We start from the raw sequence: 15,589 nt of genomic DNA, 5'->3' as shown, positions 1-15,589 counted from the left end.
ATATTGTCAGCCTGCTTATTTAACTTATATGCAGAGTACATCATGAGAAATTCCCAAATGGACAAAGCACAAGGCAGAATCAACATTGCCGGGAGGAAATATCAGTAACCTCAGATATGCAGATGGCATCACTCTTATGGCAGAAAGTAAAGAAGAACTAAGGAATCTCTTGATGAAAGTGAAAGAGGAGAGTGAAAAATTTGCCTTAAAACTCAATACTTAGAAAACTAAGATCATAGTATCTGGTCCCATCACTTCATTGCAAATAGATGGGGAAACAGTGACAGACTTTATTTTCTTGAGCTCCAAAATCTCTGTAGATGGTGATTGCAGCCATGAAATTAAAAGACGCTTGCACCTTAGAAGAAAAGCTATGATCAACCTAAACAGCATATTAAAAATCAGAGACATTACTTTGCAAACAAAGGTCCATCTAGTCAAAGCTATGGTTTTTCCAGTAGTCATGTATGGATGTGAGAGTTGGACTATAAAGAAACTTGAGTGCCAAAGAATTGATATTTTTGAACTGTGGTGTTGGAGAAGACTCTTGAGAGTGACTTGAACTGCAGAGATCCAAGCAATCCATCCTAAAGGAAATAAGTTCTGAATATTCATTGGAAGGACCCATGCTGAAGTTGAAGTTCCAATACTTTGACTACCTGATGCAAAGAACTGACTTATTAGAAGAGACCCTAATGCTGGGAAAGATTGAAGGCGGGAGAAGAAGGGGGTGACAGAGGATGAGATGGTTGAATGGCATCACCAACTCGATGGACATGAGTTTGAGTAAGCACTGGGAGTTGGTGATGGACAGGGAAGCCTAGCATGCTGCAGTCCATGAGGTCGTGAAGAGTTGGACATGACTGAGCAACTGAACTGAACTGAAGACTGGGCCAGAAGTTCTAGTATTCATTTGTCTTCAGTTTATTTTCTGTTTTCTTTAAAATATTTTGCTAATGTAAGAATATAAGCTAAATGTTACAGAAAAATTTTAAAATATAGATTTATAATGGAATAAGGAATCACAAATCACCTGTTTCCTCTGCTCACAGAAGGGCATTGTTAACATCTTTTATATGACATTGCCTAGGAAATCTCCCGAACAGAGGAGCTTTGCAGAATACAGTCTATGGGGTTGCAAAGAGTTGGACATGACTGAGCAACTAATACTTTATGACTTCAGGCTTATGTCTGGGTGTGTGTTTTTCTTCTTACAAAATGATTGTGCACAATCATTTGTATCTCTAATGTCATACTCAATCACAAATCATTTTTCTCACTTCTTTCAAGGAAATCTTTTTACCTCAATAAGGGTGCACCTGTAACATCCTTTTAAATGGTTGCTGAATCTCTATATAGATGATTCAGTCTAACTCTTCATATCTATGGCACATGACACTCACATTATTTTCAGTTTTGTGATATTATTAACAATAGTCTTGTATTTGTTTTTAATAATTTATTTGTATCACCGCCTTTTTCTAAACCATACTTTTGTGTTTTGAAATGGTCATTTGATTGAAGAGTTACTGTTCTTCAAAAGTGTAACTTTGGTTTCTTTCCAAGTTACCCTGGAGATGTTGGTAAAGGGGTTAGATCTGCTATTTTAGATGGACGAATGGAAAGATGGAGCTCATTTAATGGAAAATATATTTATCTGTTATTCAAGTCACTCCCAGTGATGGGTTTTGTACTTGTCACAAATATTTTTTTAATTTGGATATGAATAAAAAGTTTTGCCTCACAAAAGAGGAACTTTGAGTGAAAACTTGGCAGCCAAGTTCTAAAGAACAAGCTTTCTTTAGCAATGCAACTCCAGAAGTTTCACTTCTTCCTCTTCCTCTTCTCTTCCCAAAGTAGAAAACTCTTAACATATAAGGACCCTGTTGAAAAGACCTTCAGTATTAGAGTGAGGGTAGAGCTGACGGCAGGGAAGGAGCCAGTTCAGTAACCAGTCACAATGACAGTGATAAAAATAATCCAGTTCCTCTCCCAAAGCATCCAGTCTCAATTGTCTCTGTGAGGTCATGTGCACTAAACTTACTCTTCTTGAGTTCCCACAAAGAATAACTCCTCTCAAATCCTCTTTGCTAAAAGTTCAATAGAACTGGAAAGTCAATGGAAGAAATTAATTTACACTTAGAATTTTTTTTTCACTCCCACTTTTTCATTTTCTAAAAGGAATATCTTCAGAGACTTGAGGTAGAAGGAAGTTTATATAACATTTAGTACAGTCTCCTCATTTTATAGATGAGGAAGTAGGTGGAGATATATTATTTAGGTTTCATTATGATCTTTGTTTTCTTTTTTGCTCTTAAGTTTTAGTTTTTCAGTTCTTATAGTATATATCTCTTCTTGAAAGGAGTTGTTGCCCAGTAACTCTGACTCACAATGACTGACCTGGGTTTTTCTAATGGAAAAGCATTTTCATTCTCAAGAGATGATGTTCAAACCCATCATAAATTTTCATAACATTTTTAAAGAAATGTAAATCCATTTTAATTGAATGCAAAATATAAAGTAGCTAAGGTGCCAATAGTAATCACTCTCTCAGCAATAATTGTCAAGAAAATATAAGATAGAAATCATGTTGGCTATACAAAACATAAAATATGTAGTAAGTAACCTAAGCGAGGAGACACAAAACCTTTATGAAGAAAAAATTTAAAAGTATATTATAGAACAGAGGAAAACCTGATGTACTAAGTTCATAGACTGAATGATAACATTTGTAAAGATTTCATTTCTTTCTTAATCCATCAGACTTAGCACTTGTAAATATATCAGCTTCCTTAATCAGGTCATGAAAGCTAGTTTAATAGAAACATAACTATCTCCCAATATTATTGAGAGATAATTAACATATAATGTTATATCTAGATATTTACATACATTGTAAAATGATTACCACAATAAGTCTAGCTAATATTCATCATCTTACACTGTTACAATTTATCCTTGTGATGAAGACTTTTTAAGATTTACTCTCTTATAGAAACTTTCACATATACAACATGGTATGGTTAACTTTTGTCACCATGTTGTACATTATATCCTCAGAACTGATTTATCTTATAACTGAAAGTTTTGACCTTCTGACCACCTTTACAGATTTTGCCTACCTTCTGTCCTAATGGATCGTTTAAAGCACTCAGCAATTGAATGTAGAATTTTCACAAAATTATAAAATATAAAATAGCTTTACATTTTTTTTAAAGAGAACCAAAGGAAGTGGAAGAGTTTAGAGTCACCCTTCTTAATATTAAGTCCTGATGCAAAGCTGTTATAATAAATAATGTATAAGAACAACAAGAGTCCCCAGTGCCCCAGAGTAAACAGCATAGAACACACATACATTCACAAACATTATCTGTCTAATATTTTACACAGCATATGTTAGAGATGGCGTAACCAATGAGTGAAGAAAGAACGGACTTTTAGCAAAAGTAGTAAGAAAACTAGCTTCAGTTCACTTAAGTTCAGTCACTCAGTCATGTCCAACTCTTTGCAACCCCATGGACTGCAGCATACCAGGCTTCCCTGCCCATCACCAACTCCTGAAACTTGCTCAAATTCATGTCCATTGAGTCAGTGATGCCATCCAGTTGTCTCATCCTCTGTCATCCCCTTCTTCTCCTGCCTTCAATTTTCTCCAGCATCAGGATCTTCTCCTATAAGTCAGTTCTTTTCATCAGGTGGCCAAAGTATTGGAGCTTCAGCTTTAGCATCAGTCCTTCCAATGAATATACAGGGCTGATTTCTTTTGGAATTGACTAAAACTAGCTTACTATATATAAAAAATAAACTTTAATCCTTACCTCATACCATATATATGATAAAATCCAGAGGAATTAAAGACAAATTTCAAAAGTAAAATTATAAAGTTATTAGAAAAAAACAGGCAAATATTGTAATAACTTTGGAAAAGGAACTCTCAAATAAGACCTTCAAAGCAGAAGCCTTGAGGATAAAGTTTGGTGGATTTTAATAAACTGTTATTAAGTATTTAAGTTCATTGAAGTAGGCAATGGGCAATGCTGGCAGAGGAATGATGTAGCAGAAGATATTACTTGTAAATTTCAGATATGACATTACAAACACACACACTCAGATTGAGAGACAGAAAGGAAAAAATTTGAAAAATGGGCAAAGATAAGAGAAGTAAGTTCACTGAAGGGGAAACACAGGCAGATGCCAGTAGGTGAGGAGACTATTAAAGTTAATAGTAGGCAGAGAAATCCAAATGAAACAAATACATTTGTCAGCTTGGCAAAAATTATAGAGGGATCATGCTGTTAGCAAGGTAATAGAGAAACAACTCATATACAGCTGGTATAAGTGAAACTCTGAGTCATTCTGGACGGAGCTTCATCAATACAAGTTGAAATGAAGCGTGTGACTGCTCTATAATTTAACAATTCTTTGTCTGGATACCTGCCTCTAAGAAGCTATTTCTCAAGTCCAAGTCAGGCCATATATGAGGTTGTTTATTGGAATTTTTTTTGTGTTTCAGGGAGTTGGAGATAAATTGTGTGTTCTGTCATTAAGAGAACTGATGGCTATAATATAGAATATACTATAATGATATACAGCAGTTAGAAACAATGAGAAAAATGTACATATGATAACATAGTTATAGCTCTAGAACATCAGACTAAGTAAACAAAGAAGCTGAATGAGATCTATGGCAAAATATTTTGTGGGTTTAAAACATAATATACAAAGAAATACTATATATCTTTCACGGATACTTATATGTCCAATGACATTTACACAATGCATTAAAGAAAAATTGGGATCCATGTGGAGATTAAAGGGAAGAGCTGACTCACTGGCTAAGACCCTGATTCTGGGAAAGATTGAAAGGCAGGAGGAGGAGTGGGAGACAAAGTATGAATGATTGGATGGCATCACTGCCTCAATGGAGATGAGTCTGAGCAAACTCTGGGAGAAGCCTGGTCTGCTGCAGTCCATGGGATCACAAAGAGTCACACACGACTTAGCAACTGAACAATAACAACAACAGACCTGAGATGATATTATGCCTTAAACTGTACTGTGAAATCAACTCTGTGCCTGTGGAAAACATACACACATTTACTTACACAGAGAACATTTATTCGTTCAATAACACTTATTGAGCATTTGAAGACAAAAAAATCACCAAATCTCACCACATAAAATTAACCATGTTTAACATTTTGTATATCTGTGCTTTTTTCTCCACCTCTTTCTCCTATTTCTGAATTCTTGACTAACAAAAATTATACAATTCTGCTGAAACACATTTTTTCCTGTTGAATGATACCATTCCCAATGCTATAAAACTAGCTTTATTCCCACCCTGAAAAATGACCCATTCTCTTGACCACCATCATCTGCCTTTCTACTTCTGGTATCAAGACAACATTTTCAAATAACTTACTTTCACATTCACTTCTCAAGTTAGAACAGTTGCCCCTTCTTCCAAACTTCCACGAAAGTTGTTTTTTCAGAAGTTGACATTTTTTTTTAATTTTAATAAAGTAGTATTTTCTTTGTTTAAATAAATAAGCATAGTTTATATATACCCTGATATGTGGCATGTTGCCAGGATCTAGGTACTAGGGCTACTGGAAGATTTTAGTACAGTCCTTGTGTTCTGGGAGATCACACTCTGATTGGAAAGTAGACGTGGAAATGGATACTTCTATGTGATGTTCTAATTAGAGAAATCAAAAGTGACAAGGTTGCTACTGGAAGTCACCTGGTAACTTTGGATTCAGGAGGACATTTTGGAGAAGATTCAGTCTGAGTATTGAAGGTGAACCCCTTAAATAATATTTAAAAATTCTAGACAAGGAGCTTTCAAACTTAGTTGCATATCTGGTTTAAAAAATACTAATACCTAGGCACTACCCAAGACCAATGAAATCACAATGTCTGGGATAGAACCTGGGCATGTATTTGAAGGTCCCCTTGAGATTCGAAGGTGCAGCCAGATCTGAGAATCACAGATCTAGGCTGATAGACAAATATGAGTGAGGTTAAAGGGTGCAGAGTGGTAAGCCATGTGGATAGTAAGTGTCAGAATCTCCAATCCTGGACTTTATTTCAAAAATGTTTTCAACCCCTCCTGTTGCTGCTTCCACATGACTGCAGGGTTTTTAGGACACGTGACATTATGTTTAAGTGAAGCAGTTTAGTGGTTTAGAACAATACAATGTAGTTTGTGTTTCTGTTTGCTAAGGGTCATAGTGGAGGGATTCATGCTTGATGTCATTCTCACAATGGGACCCAGGCTTGTGGAGCTTCCACTGTTTGGAGCCAGTTCCTCTGTCAGGAGAGGGAGAATAGTGAATTGTACACCAGTTCTCATACTTCTACCTGCATGTGACTCATGATGCTTCTGCCCACATGCACAGGCCAAATCAAGCCTGGTGGCCACATCTGATATCATGAGGGTGGGGAATGCTCTTTCAGCATGAGCCTAAAGTTAGCTGAAATATTTGTAAAAGCAACTATCACTAAGTTCTCTGATATCAAATTGAGCTCAATTTCCACAGGCAACAAGTTACATTCATCTGCCATTTCACAATTTAATATATCCTGAAAGTAGTGACCTCACTATATTTGGGCCAACTAGGATATCCCCAGGGGAACTGAATGCTGTACTTTTTCTTTCTTACATCTAATACTTGCACTTTCAATTTTTTAATCCAAGTTATGAACTTGCCAGAGTTGTGTTTCCAAGATTTCAGCACTTCCTATATTATTCAGATGGAAACCATCTTAAATCTACAGAGGGTAAGTTCAGAGTAACAATGACTTTGAATTAATCAGAACATGTATCCACACAGGCTCCATTTCTGCTTTTCTATTTGTGGATTGCTCCCACCCCGCAACCCATCTCAGCCAAAGACAATTTCCAAGGCCTGTTGACTCATGCCTATTTCCTCCTATCTTTATTTCCTTTGCCTGTAAATTGAAACAGTGTTTCCTAACTCTTTGTGGTTTCAAATAATTTACCTATTAGTAGTTTCATTTCATCCCCAAATCAAATCTATAGTGAATGGATTATTCTTTTTTTTTTTTTTTAACAGATGAAAAAATGAGGCTTAGAGAGGTGAGATAAGATCTCAGGAGATTAGTTTCTCTTTCTCATGAGCCAAAACATTCTTTCATTCATTCATTCAACAAGAAATTATTATCTATTGGAAGCATTTGGCCAGCTGCGGAGGGAGCATATTCAGGGTCTCTTGTCTTAGAGGAGTGCTCTACTAAAGACAGTGTTGTGTATATTCTGCATAGTGGGGTCTTTCTTCTCATGGTCATGACTGATCCTAAGGTTCTAACCACAGACCTGCTAGTGAACTACAACCTAAGGTCTGACATGGGCAATAATAACTGGAGGGACCGGAGTCCTCCTTCAGGACTATGGAATTTATAATTGAGAGAATGGGCCTCTGAGCTCAGAGCCGAGGTGAGGTTCACAGAGAGGGGCTGGAATGTGTGATGTGGGCCAGGAGCAAGCTGAGGTTATGAGGAAACTGAGGAGGCGGAGTGGTTCAGAGAGGAGCAGGAAGAGCAGAGCAGAGCAAGTGATGCCTTGAAGATTCCTGATGGGGTAGTGATTCCCGACCATGAGGGCCCTCATCAGGAGTCACCTTTTTCCTGGGACAGTATGAGTGACCCACTATCCTTGTCCTCAAGTAAGCTCTAACTAATACACTAGAGAGCAAAAGCTATATCCAACCCCCCTTTCTTTGCATACATAGTGTAAAAGGCAATACTTCTATACAGGTTTGTAGTTGGGATTATACGTGAACAACATAGTATTTGGCACATAGTGGCAGCTGAGTATTACTTCCTTCCCATTTCTCTAACAAGCAGGGCTCTATGGAGCTAGAAAAGACTACTTGAAAGAAAGATGTAATAGAGGCTTGACCATAGGTATCAGGTTTCGGATGGATGGTAAATTAGTGATCTTTCTCTTGACTTTCATTTCCAAGATTCATGATTCTCTGTGTGTCTGAACTAGCCTCTCCCAGTTAACCAATTTTCTTTACCTTGCACCAGTCTCTACAAAAGAATGGTTTGAATGACTGGTTGTACCCATGAACTCTGATGCTGGGCTGGATCCACACAGGCAGGGATGGCTCCACAAAGGAAAGGCTGTTGAGTAGGCAGTGATGAGACACACAGCGCAAGAGGTCACCATGTCTTCTGTTCTCCGCAACACTACCTGATAGCAGCTACTTGAATGATAATTAAAATTTGTTAGGTGTTCACTGTTTACCTGACACTCTGCTAAATGGTTTCCATGGATCATGTTGTTTAATACTCACAGCAATCCAAGATGTAGCTACTATTATCTCCATTTTACAGAGATGCAGTTGTGCTAGGGACTTCCCTGTAGCGCAAACGGTTAAGAATCTGCCTGTAATGAAAGAGATCAGGGTTCGATCCCTGAGTTGGGAAGATCCTCTGGGAGAAGGAAATGGCAGTCCACTCCAGTATTCTTGCCTGGAGGATTCCTGGCGGGCTACAGTCCATGGGGTCGCAAAAAATCGGACACGACTGAGCAACTAACGCATCCACATTCATCATTCACAGTTGTGCACAGAGAGGTTAAGTAAATTGCTCGCAGCCACACAGCTGGTTGCAATTGAGAAGGGATCCAGGCAGTCTGATTTCCCATCCCACAGGAAATCACAGAAAATATGGAGGCTAATGCAAGGGTGGAAGCTTCCTGAGGAGATCCTCATTGCTGACAATAAGCAAAAGCTACCCTTCTCCCCCCACTAAGAGAGTTCATAAAAACAGCTCTCTTTTCAGGCTAAAATCATTTCCTGATCTCAAGAGTCATAGACTGTATAAGTTAGAGGAAATTTAGCGATTTTACAACTAGTTAGCTCTTGAAAATATTTCCCAGTTATGAATTATTTTTATAAGTTTTACTTTCAGGTTCCATGATCATACATAAAAATTAGAAATCAACTATATTTCAGTTAAAAAAAAAAAAAAAGACAATGAGTTCCTCTTCACTCTCATGACTCCTTCCTTCATGTGGCTTTTCAGGTCCTTAGTGATCTGACCCCAGCCTGTATTTCAGCATCCTAACTGGTGCTTCCACTTCTTTCCTCTGACTCAAGTCCAGACATAGTGAAATACACCCCCACCCCCACCACCCCCGCCAACCCCCTCAACACATATCAGTAATACTTGGATCACTCCATGATCTCACGGTTAATCTACAAAGCCCTGTGGGTTTGTTTGTTTTTTTTTAATCTTCTTTTGGAGAGGATGTTTAAGTTCTACCTTTTCTTTAAAATATTATAATATGCATATTTAAGTGTTAATAGCTCAGTCATGTCAACTATTTGAGACCCCGTGGACTTTAGTCCGTCAGGCCCCTCTATACATTGGATTCTCCAGGCAAGAGTACTGGAGTGGATTGCCATTCCCTTCTCCAAATATACATCTTTAGATAGCTTAAATAATATAATAAACACTTGAAAACCTGAAATTCTTTAGTTAGGCTGAGGTGCCTTGCAGTTATCACCACTGGTAGGCCCCTTCCTCTGCCTGAAATCCTTCTACCCTGCCCCAGTCCTCTCTGATGTCCTTTAGGTCTAGACTTAAAAAGTGTCCTTGACTGTCTCCTTCCACCCTTAAAACTTGGGCTAGGAATCTTCTCCTAACACCCCCATAGTGTCTGTCCTTTTCCAGTCACAACTCATCACAGTGAGCTCTGTTGTCTGTTAACTTGCTTGTCTCCCATTAGGAAGCACTAGCCTCTGAGCTTGTTGAGGACAAGAGTGGCTGGGCCAACATTGCAACCTGACACATAGCGAGAACTCGGTATATTAATTTAGAGGTTGAGAGTTCTTTACTGTGAAGACCAGATAGTAAACATTTTTGGGTGTGTGGACCATATTGTATTTGTCACATTTACTCAGTTCTGCCTCTGCAGTGTGAAAGCAGCCAGAGATAATAAGTAAACACATGAGCATGGTTGTGTTGCACTAAGACTATTTTTTTTTTTTTTTTTTGCATGGGCTGGATGTGGATCATGGGCCATAGTTTGCTGACTCCCACTATAGCTGATGAAGAAATGAACACATAAAAATGAATTAGTTGGATTACATTTAACCAGAGAGGAATTATTAGCTACCACAAGGAGCCCTGTATCAGAAAACTTAGACTCTATTTTCTTTCTGTTACTTGAAAGACTTGTATCCTCTGGCTTCCAAGGCCTTGTCTTAAAATGACACCTGAAGATACCACCCCTCCTTTAAGATTTGAAATTATCAGGTCCTTAGGAGTAATCTATGTCTTATTTGTCCTTACTCCCAGAGCCCAGAGTCTAGCAGAATTCCCACATGACTAGAGTAAAATAAGTGACAAACACTAGTTGGGGCAAAGCAGATGATTGGTGAAGCAGATAGTTGGACTAGATAATAGTCTAAACTCCTAAAACTGGGAAAACTTTAGTCCTCCAAACAAATAACTGCTATGCAGAGGTCCTTCTAGGTTTAGACTTGGGGTCTTTTGGTTCCAAATGATGGAAGACTCAACACAAACTGGCCGAAGCCCAAAAGGAATTTACTGGCTCATCGATGTGTTTTGTTTCAGAGGGTCAAACCATGTCAGAAATCCACTCTAGGGCTCCACTTGCCTTCTACTTGATTGGTTCTCTTATCAAGATATCATGCCATTGGTGGCATGATAACTAACATTGGCTTCATTCTCTTGTCCACATAGTTCAAAGCCAGGTGGAAAACAGGGAAGTCCCTGTTCTCAAAAGCTCCAGTAAATGTGACAAGACTGTACCCTTGGCTTTGTTTGGGTTGCCGCTCCATCCTTAAGCCAATCGCCACAAGTGAAATCAATGCCAGCTGAACTTTGTTGATGGAGAGAGAGGGAGAACTTATTCTCCAGAGGCAAACTGCATGCACATGAAGTGCATACACTGCATACACAGAGAAGGTGGCAAACACATGAAGCATCTAGAACTGCACCCCTCCCCAAAATAGTATGCTTTCATAAGATGATACAAGTTGCTGCTGCTGCTAAGTCACTTCAGTTGTGTCCGACTCTGTGCGACCCCATAGACAGCAGCCCACCAGGCTCCCCCGTCCCTGGGATTCTCCAGGCAAGAACACTGGAGTGAGTTGCCATTTCCTTCTCCAGTGCATGAAACTGGAAAGTGAAAGTGAAATCACTCAGTCGTGTCCGACTCTATGTGACCCCATGGACTGCAGCCCACCAGGCTCCTCCGTCCATGGGATTTTCCAGGGAAGAGTACTGGAGTGGGGAGCCATCGCCTTCTCCGATGATACAAGTTAACCATCCAGAATTAGGATGTTTAAGAATTCCCTGAAGTCTGTTCACTGAAGCTATCTTAGAGAGTGAAAACATTCAAGCTTATTCACATTTTCTAATGTGGGCACTTCTAAATACCTAATTACTATTAACATTTTCACTTGTAAAATAAGGTATGTGTACTTCTTTAAAAGTAAATTTAATATATTTTAGAACAGCTTTAGAGTTATAGAAAAATTCTGAAGAGCATAGAGGGAGTTCCCATATACCCAATATTGAGCCTCCCCTGTTGTTAACATCTTCCGTAAGTGTGGTGTATCCATGACAGTTACTGAGTGAACACTGATAATTATTATTACCCAAAGTCCAAAGATGCCCTTAGTTTTTATGTAACGGCCTTCCTCTCTTCCAGGATTCTGTTCAGGATACCACATTACTTTCAGTTTCCATGTCTCCAGTGGCTCCTCTTAGCTGTAAGTTTTTTTAGACTCTCCTTATTTTTGGTGACCTTGACAGTTTTCAGAAACACTTGTCAGATCTTTTGTAGAAAGTCCCTCAGTTTAATTGTGTCTGATGGTTTCCTTGTGTCTAGACTTAGCTTGTGAGTTCATGGGAGGAGACCACAGAGGTAAATAGTGTCCCATTTACCTCGCATCTCTCAAACTGTCAACATGGTTTCTCTCTATTGACATTTATCTTGACCTCCTGCCTCAGGCAGTGTTTGCCAGGTTTCTCCACTGGAAAGTTGGTCTTTTTTTTCCTCCCTCTCCATTCTGCATTTTTAGGGAAGAAAATCTCTATGTCCTGCCCACACTGGAGGAGGGGAGTTTTGCTTCACCTCCTTGAGGGGTGAGTATCTACATCAATAATTTGGAATTCTTCCGTGAAGATTTGTCTCTTCACCCCCACAAATGTATTGATTCGTTTATTTACTATATCAGTATGGACTCATAGGTTTTTTATCATTTACTACTTTGGGTTATAACACAGTACTACTTTTGTTGTTCAGATTGTTCCAGCCCTGGTCATTGTGAGCTCTTTCAGTTGTCTCCTCTGTCCTTTTTTAATAAGCCAACTTTAAATTAATGGATTTTTTTTTTTCTTGAGCATTCTCTACTTCCTAGCACTGCAAGAAGCTCCAAACTCATCTTAAATATTTCCTGCCTCACTCCCAGAATCAGCCACTTTCACAAGATGCTCTAATTCCTTTTGTCAGAGAGCAATGTTGAAAACTAAGTTCTGGGTGCTAATTGTGCTCAATATGCACATTTAAGAAAATGTATTCTAAATACCATAGAGTATGCTAAATTATTTAGAAGAATCTAGATATTTTAAAAGACTTATTACTAAAAATATAGTCAATTTCATAATTTCCTTTGCATAAAATTTTAACTTCTTGAGATCTTTCTTTTCTTCTTGAAATATTGTTTTTACATCTGTATTACTGTTACTATGCTTATGCTGATATTGTTTGGTTAATTTGGACATTAACCATTGACCTCATATAAGGGCAAATAATGTTTGCCTCTCTTCCACCACCACCCTACTTTCTGTCTGCCCATCTTCCCATGATGCCATATGACAGTTTTCTGTCAAATCAGTGGTAAGATTTTCTGTTATTGTGACCATCATTTCCCCCTCTGACTTTTGAAAGCATTCCCGCATTATTTTCTAGATTATCTATTTAGACCAATGCCTTTCTGATACTAAACATTTGCAATACAATATGTATTCTTTGTTTTCACTCTGGAACCTTTTAATATCTTCTTATGTCTAATATTCTCATATTTCATGATAACATACTATTTTTATGGGGCTCTTTTTTCATGAAATTTAAGATTTGGTTGGCCCTCCCAATGGAGACTCCTGTTTGTTAGTTACAAAAATTAAGAAAGCTATTTCTTTAACAATTTCCTCCTCTCTGTTTTCTGTTTTAATATTCTGAAACATCCCTAACCATTAGACTTTATAAATAAGTTATGTTTTCTAGAAGACTTAAGTTTGTTTTTCAAACCCTCCACCAAATTTTGGTGTGAGTACAGTCTTTTTATTTTCTAAGATATCTCTCTCTCCTCTGATGTTTTCCTTTTTATAGTTTCTCTGTCCCTTCTCCTTTTTCCTTGAAAGATACTTATGATTTTTTTGTTTGCTTGCTTGTTTTCCTCTGCTCTCTTTGATGTCTGTGTATCCTTTTCATATGGAAGACTTTCCTGAAATGTCTGGACAAGGAAATGAAAACCCACTCCAGTACTCTTGCCTGGAAAATCCCATGGACGGAGGAGCCTGGTGGGCTGCAGTCCATGGGGTCGCTACAAGTCGGACACAACTGAGAGACTTCACTTTCACTTTTCACTTTCACGCATTGGAGAAGGAAATGGCAACCCACTCCATTGTTCTTGCCTGGAGAATCCCAGGGACGGGGGAGCCTGGTGGGCTGCCGTCTATGGGGTCGCACAGAGTCGAACACGACTGAAGTGACTTAGCAGCAGCAGCAGCAGAAGCTGGAGATCCCCAGTTTATTCATACCTAAAAGTGACGGCCTAAACACTGATTAGGAGAGGTGCATACAGGACTTAAACTCATGCTCTGATGGATGGCTTTACTGAAGGGAAATTGGGTGATAATGTTAGGACAATGAAAACCTCAGTATCTTTGAGTGTTTTATTTGGACCATTCAGTTTATTCAGATATTCTATCCCCCAGGTACCTGGGAATGAGGTGAGAAAGGATTCCACGGTTTAGTGAGCATTCATTGGAAAGACTTTCTCTGAATCCCTGTATGTTCATCCCTTCCTCCCTGTTCTGCCTTCTCTGAGTCCAGGGCCTCACCCAATATTTGTATATTTACTAGTCCTTCAGTGTGAGAAATGTGAAGGTTTAAGGCTCATTTGGTTGGTTACAGTTAAATGAGATATTTTTTTAAAATTCCAGAACATTGTGCATCCTTAAATTCCCTCTCTGAGGCTAGACAGGAGCTAGACACTGATAAGCTTGGTCTTGTTGTGTATTGCCCTAAGGGTCACAGATCAAAGGCATGTGCAGTGATTAAGATCAGGGGCTTTGGAGTCAGAAAGTCTTGGCTTGAGTTCTGTTTCTACTATATTTTTGCTGTGAATGTCATTTCTTTAGCTCCCTTTAGCCTCAGTTTCCTCATCTGTTAAATAGGAAAAATAATATCTATTTCTCAGGGTGGTGAGGATTAAATATAATACATCTACATCACTAGCATTAGCAGAGTGCCTATCATTTAATTAAGCATCCAATAACTAATGATGATGAAATAAATCTATTTTAGAAAACACATCTGATAGGTGATCACTGATTTGATTCCGAATCTAACTGATTCTGTGGTCCTGGGTATATTGCTGAATCCACAGAGTCCAGAAGCACCGTAATATCACGAGATTCAAGGCCTGAAATCTGGTTCATGAATTGTCTTGTGTGCTCTTCCCCATCAAGTGGTTTCACTACCAGCGGTGGAATTGGGCCCAGACGCGGACTCTTCTGCTCCCCGAGTCTGTCTGGTGACTATCACCATATGCTTCCTTACTGACTCTCTTCTCTGCTTGCCCAATAAACTTTAATGTTGTTTTGGCTCATGGGATGGTTGATGGCAGCCCTGTTTTTATTTTTATTTTTTTAATTTAATATTTGTTCTTTAAACTTTTTCATTTATTTTTGGCTGCACTGGGTCTTCGTTGCTGCACATGGGCTTTCTTTGGTTGAGGTGGGTAGGGGCTACTCTCTACTGTAGTGTGAAGGCGTCTCATTGTGGTGATTTCTTGCATTGCAGAGATCAGGCTCTAGGGTGAATGGGCTTCAGCAGTTGTGGCGCATGGTTAGTTGCTCCGTGGCATTTGGAATCTTCCTGGACCAGGGATCAAACCTGTGTCCCTGGTACTGGCAGGCAGAATCTCAACAACTGGGCCACTAGGGGAGTTCAACCCTGCTTTTACTTCTCCATTATTAGGGCAAGGGGGCTAAGGTTCTGGGAGAGGAACCCAGAACGGCATCAGAGCCAAATTCCCAAGTTCCCACAGTGTAGGAGTGTGCATGTACATAAGCATAGGTGCTCATGGACATGTAGGAAACCCCCTATATAACTGAACAACGGAGTACATGCATGTCCACACCACCACTCCACGTGTCTGCACGCACACTAGTGGCCAGGAGAAATGGACTCAGCACATTTCATCATACATCCCAGATCGAGAAAGGCCATTCAGGAGAAAGAAAGGGAAGACTGTGAGGCAAAAAAGGAAATGAAACCTAAGAGGTCCCA

At 39.0% G+C, this 15,589-nt stretch overlaps 1 long non-coding RNA gene across 1 annotated transcript in view; it reads right to left on the bottom strand.

The window, feature by feature from the left end:
• The window catches only part of LOC139034443 (uncharacterized), a 36,740-nt gene that overhangs the window by 6,197 nt on the left and 14,954 nt on the right, over window positions 1-15,589 (bottom strand). The window lies entirely within an intron of this gene.

Source organism: Odocoileus virginianus, chromosome 3 (assembly GCF_023699985.2).
Source record: "Odocoileus virginianus isolate 20LAN1187 ecotype Illinois chromosome 3, Ovbor_1.2, whole genome shotgun sequence".
Taxonomy (NCBI): Eukaryota; Metazoa; Chordata; class Mammalia; order Artiodactyla; family Cervidae; genus Odocoileus; species Odocoileus virginianus.
The sequence above is the reverse complement of the archived record's forward strand: the minus strand, read 5'-3'. Positions and strand labels throughout refer to the sequence as shown.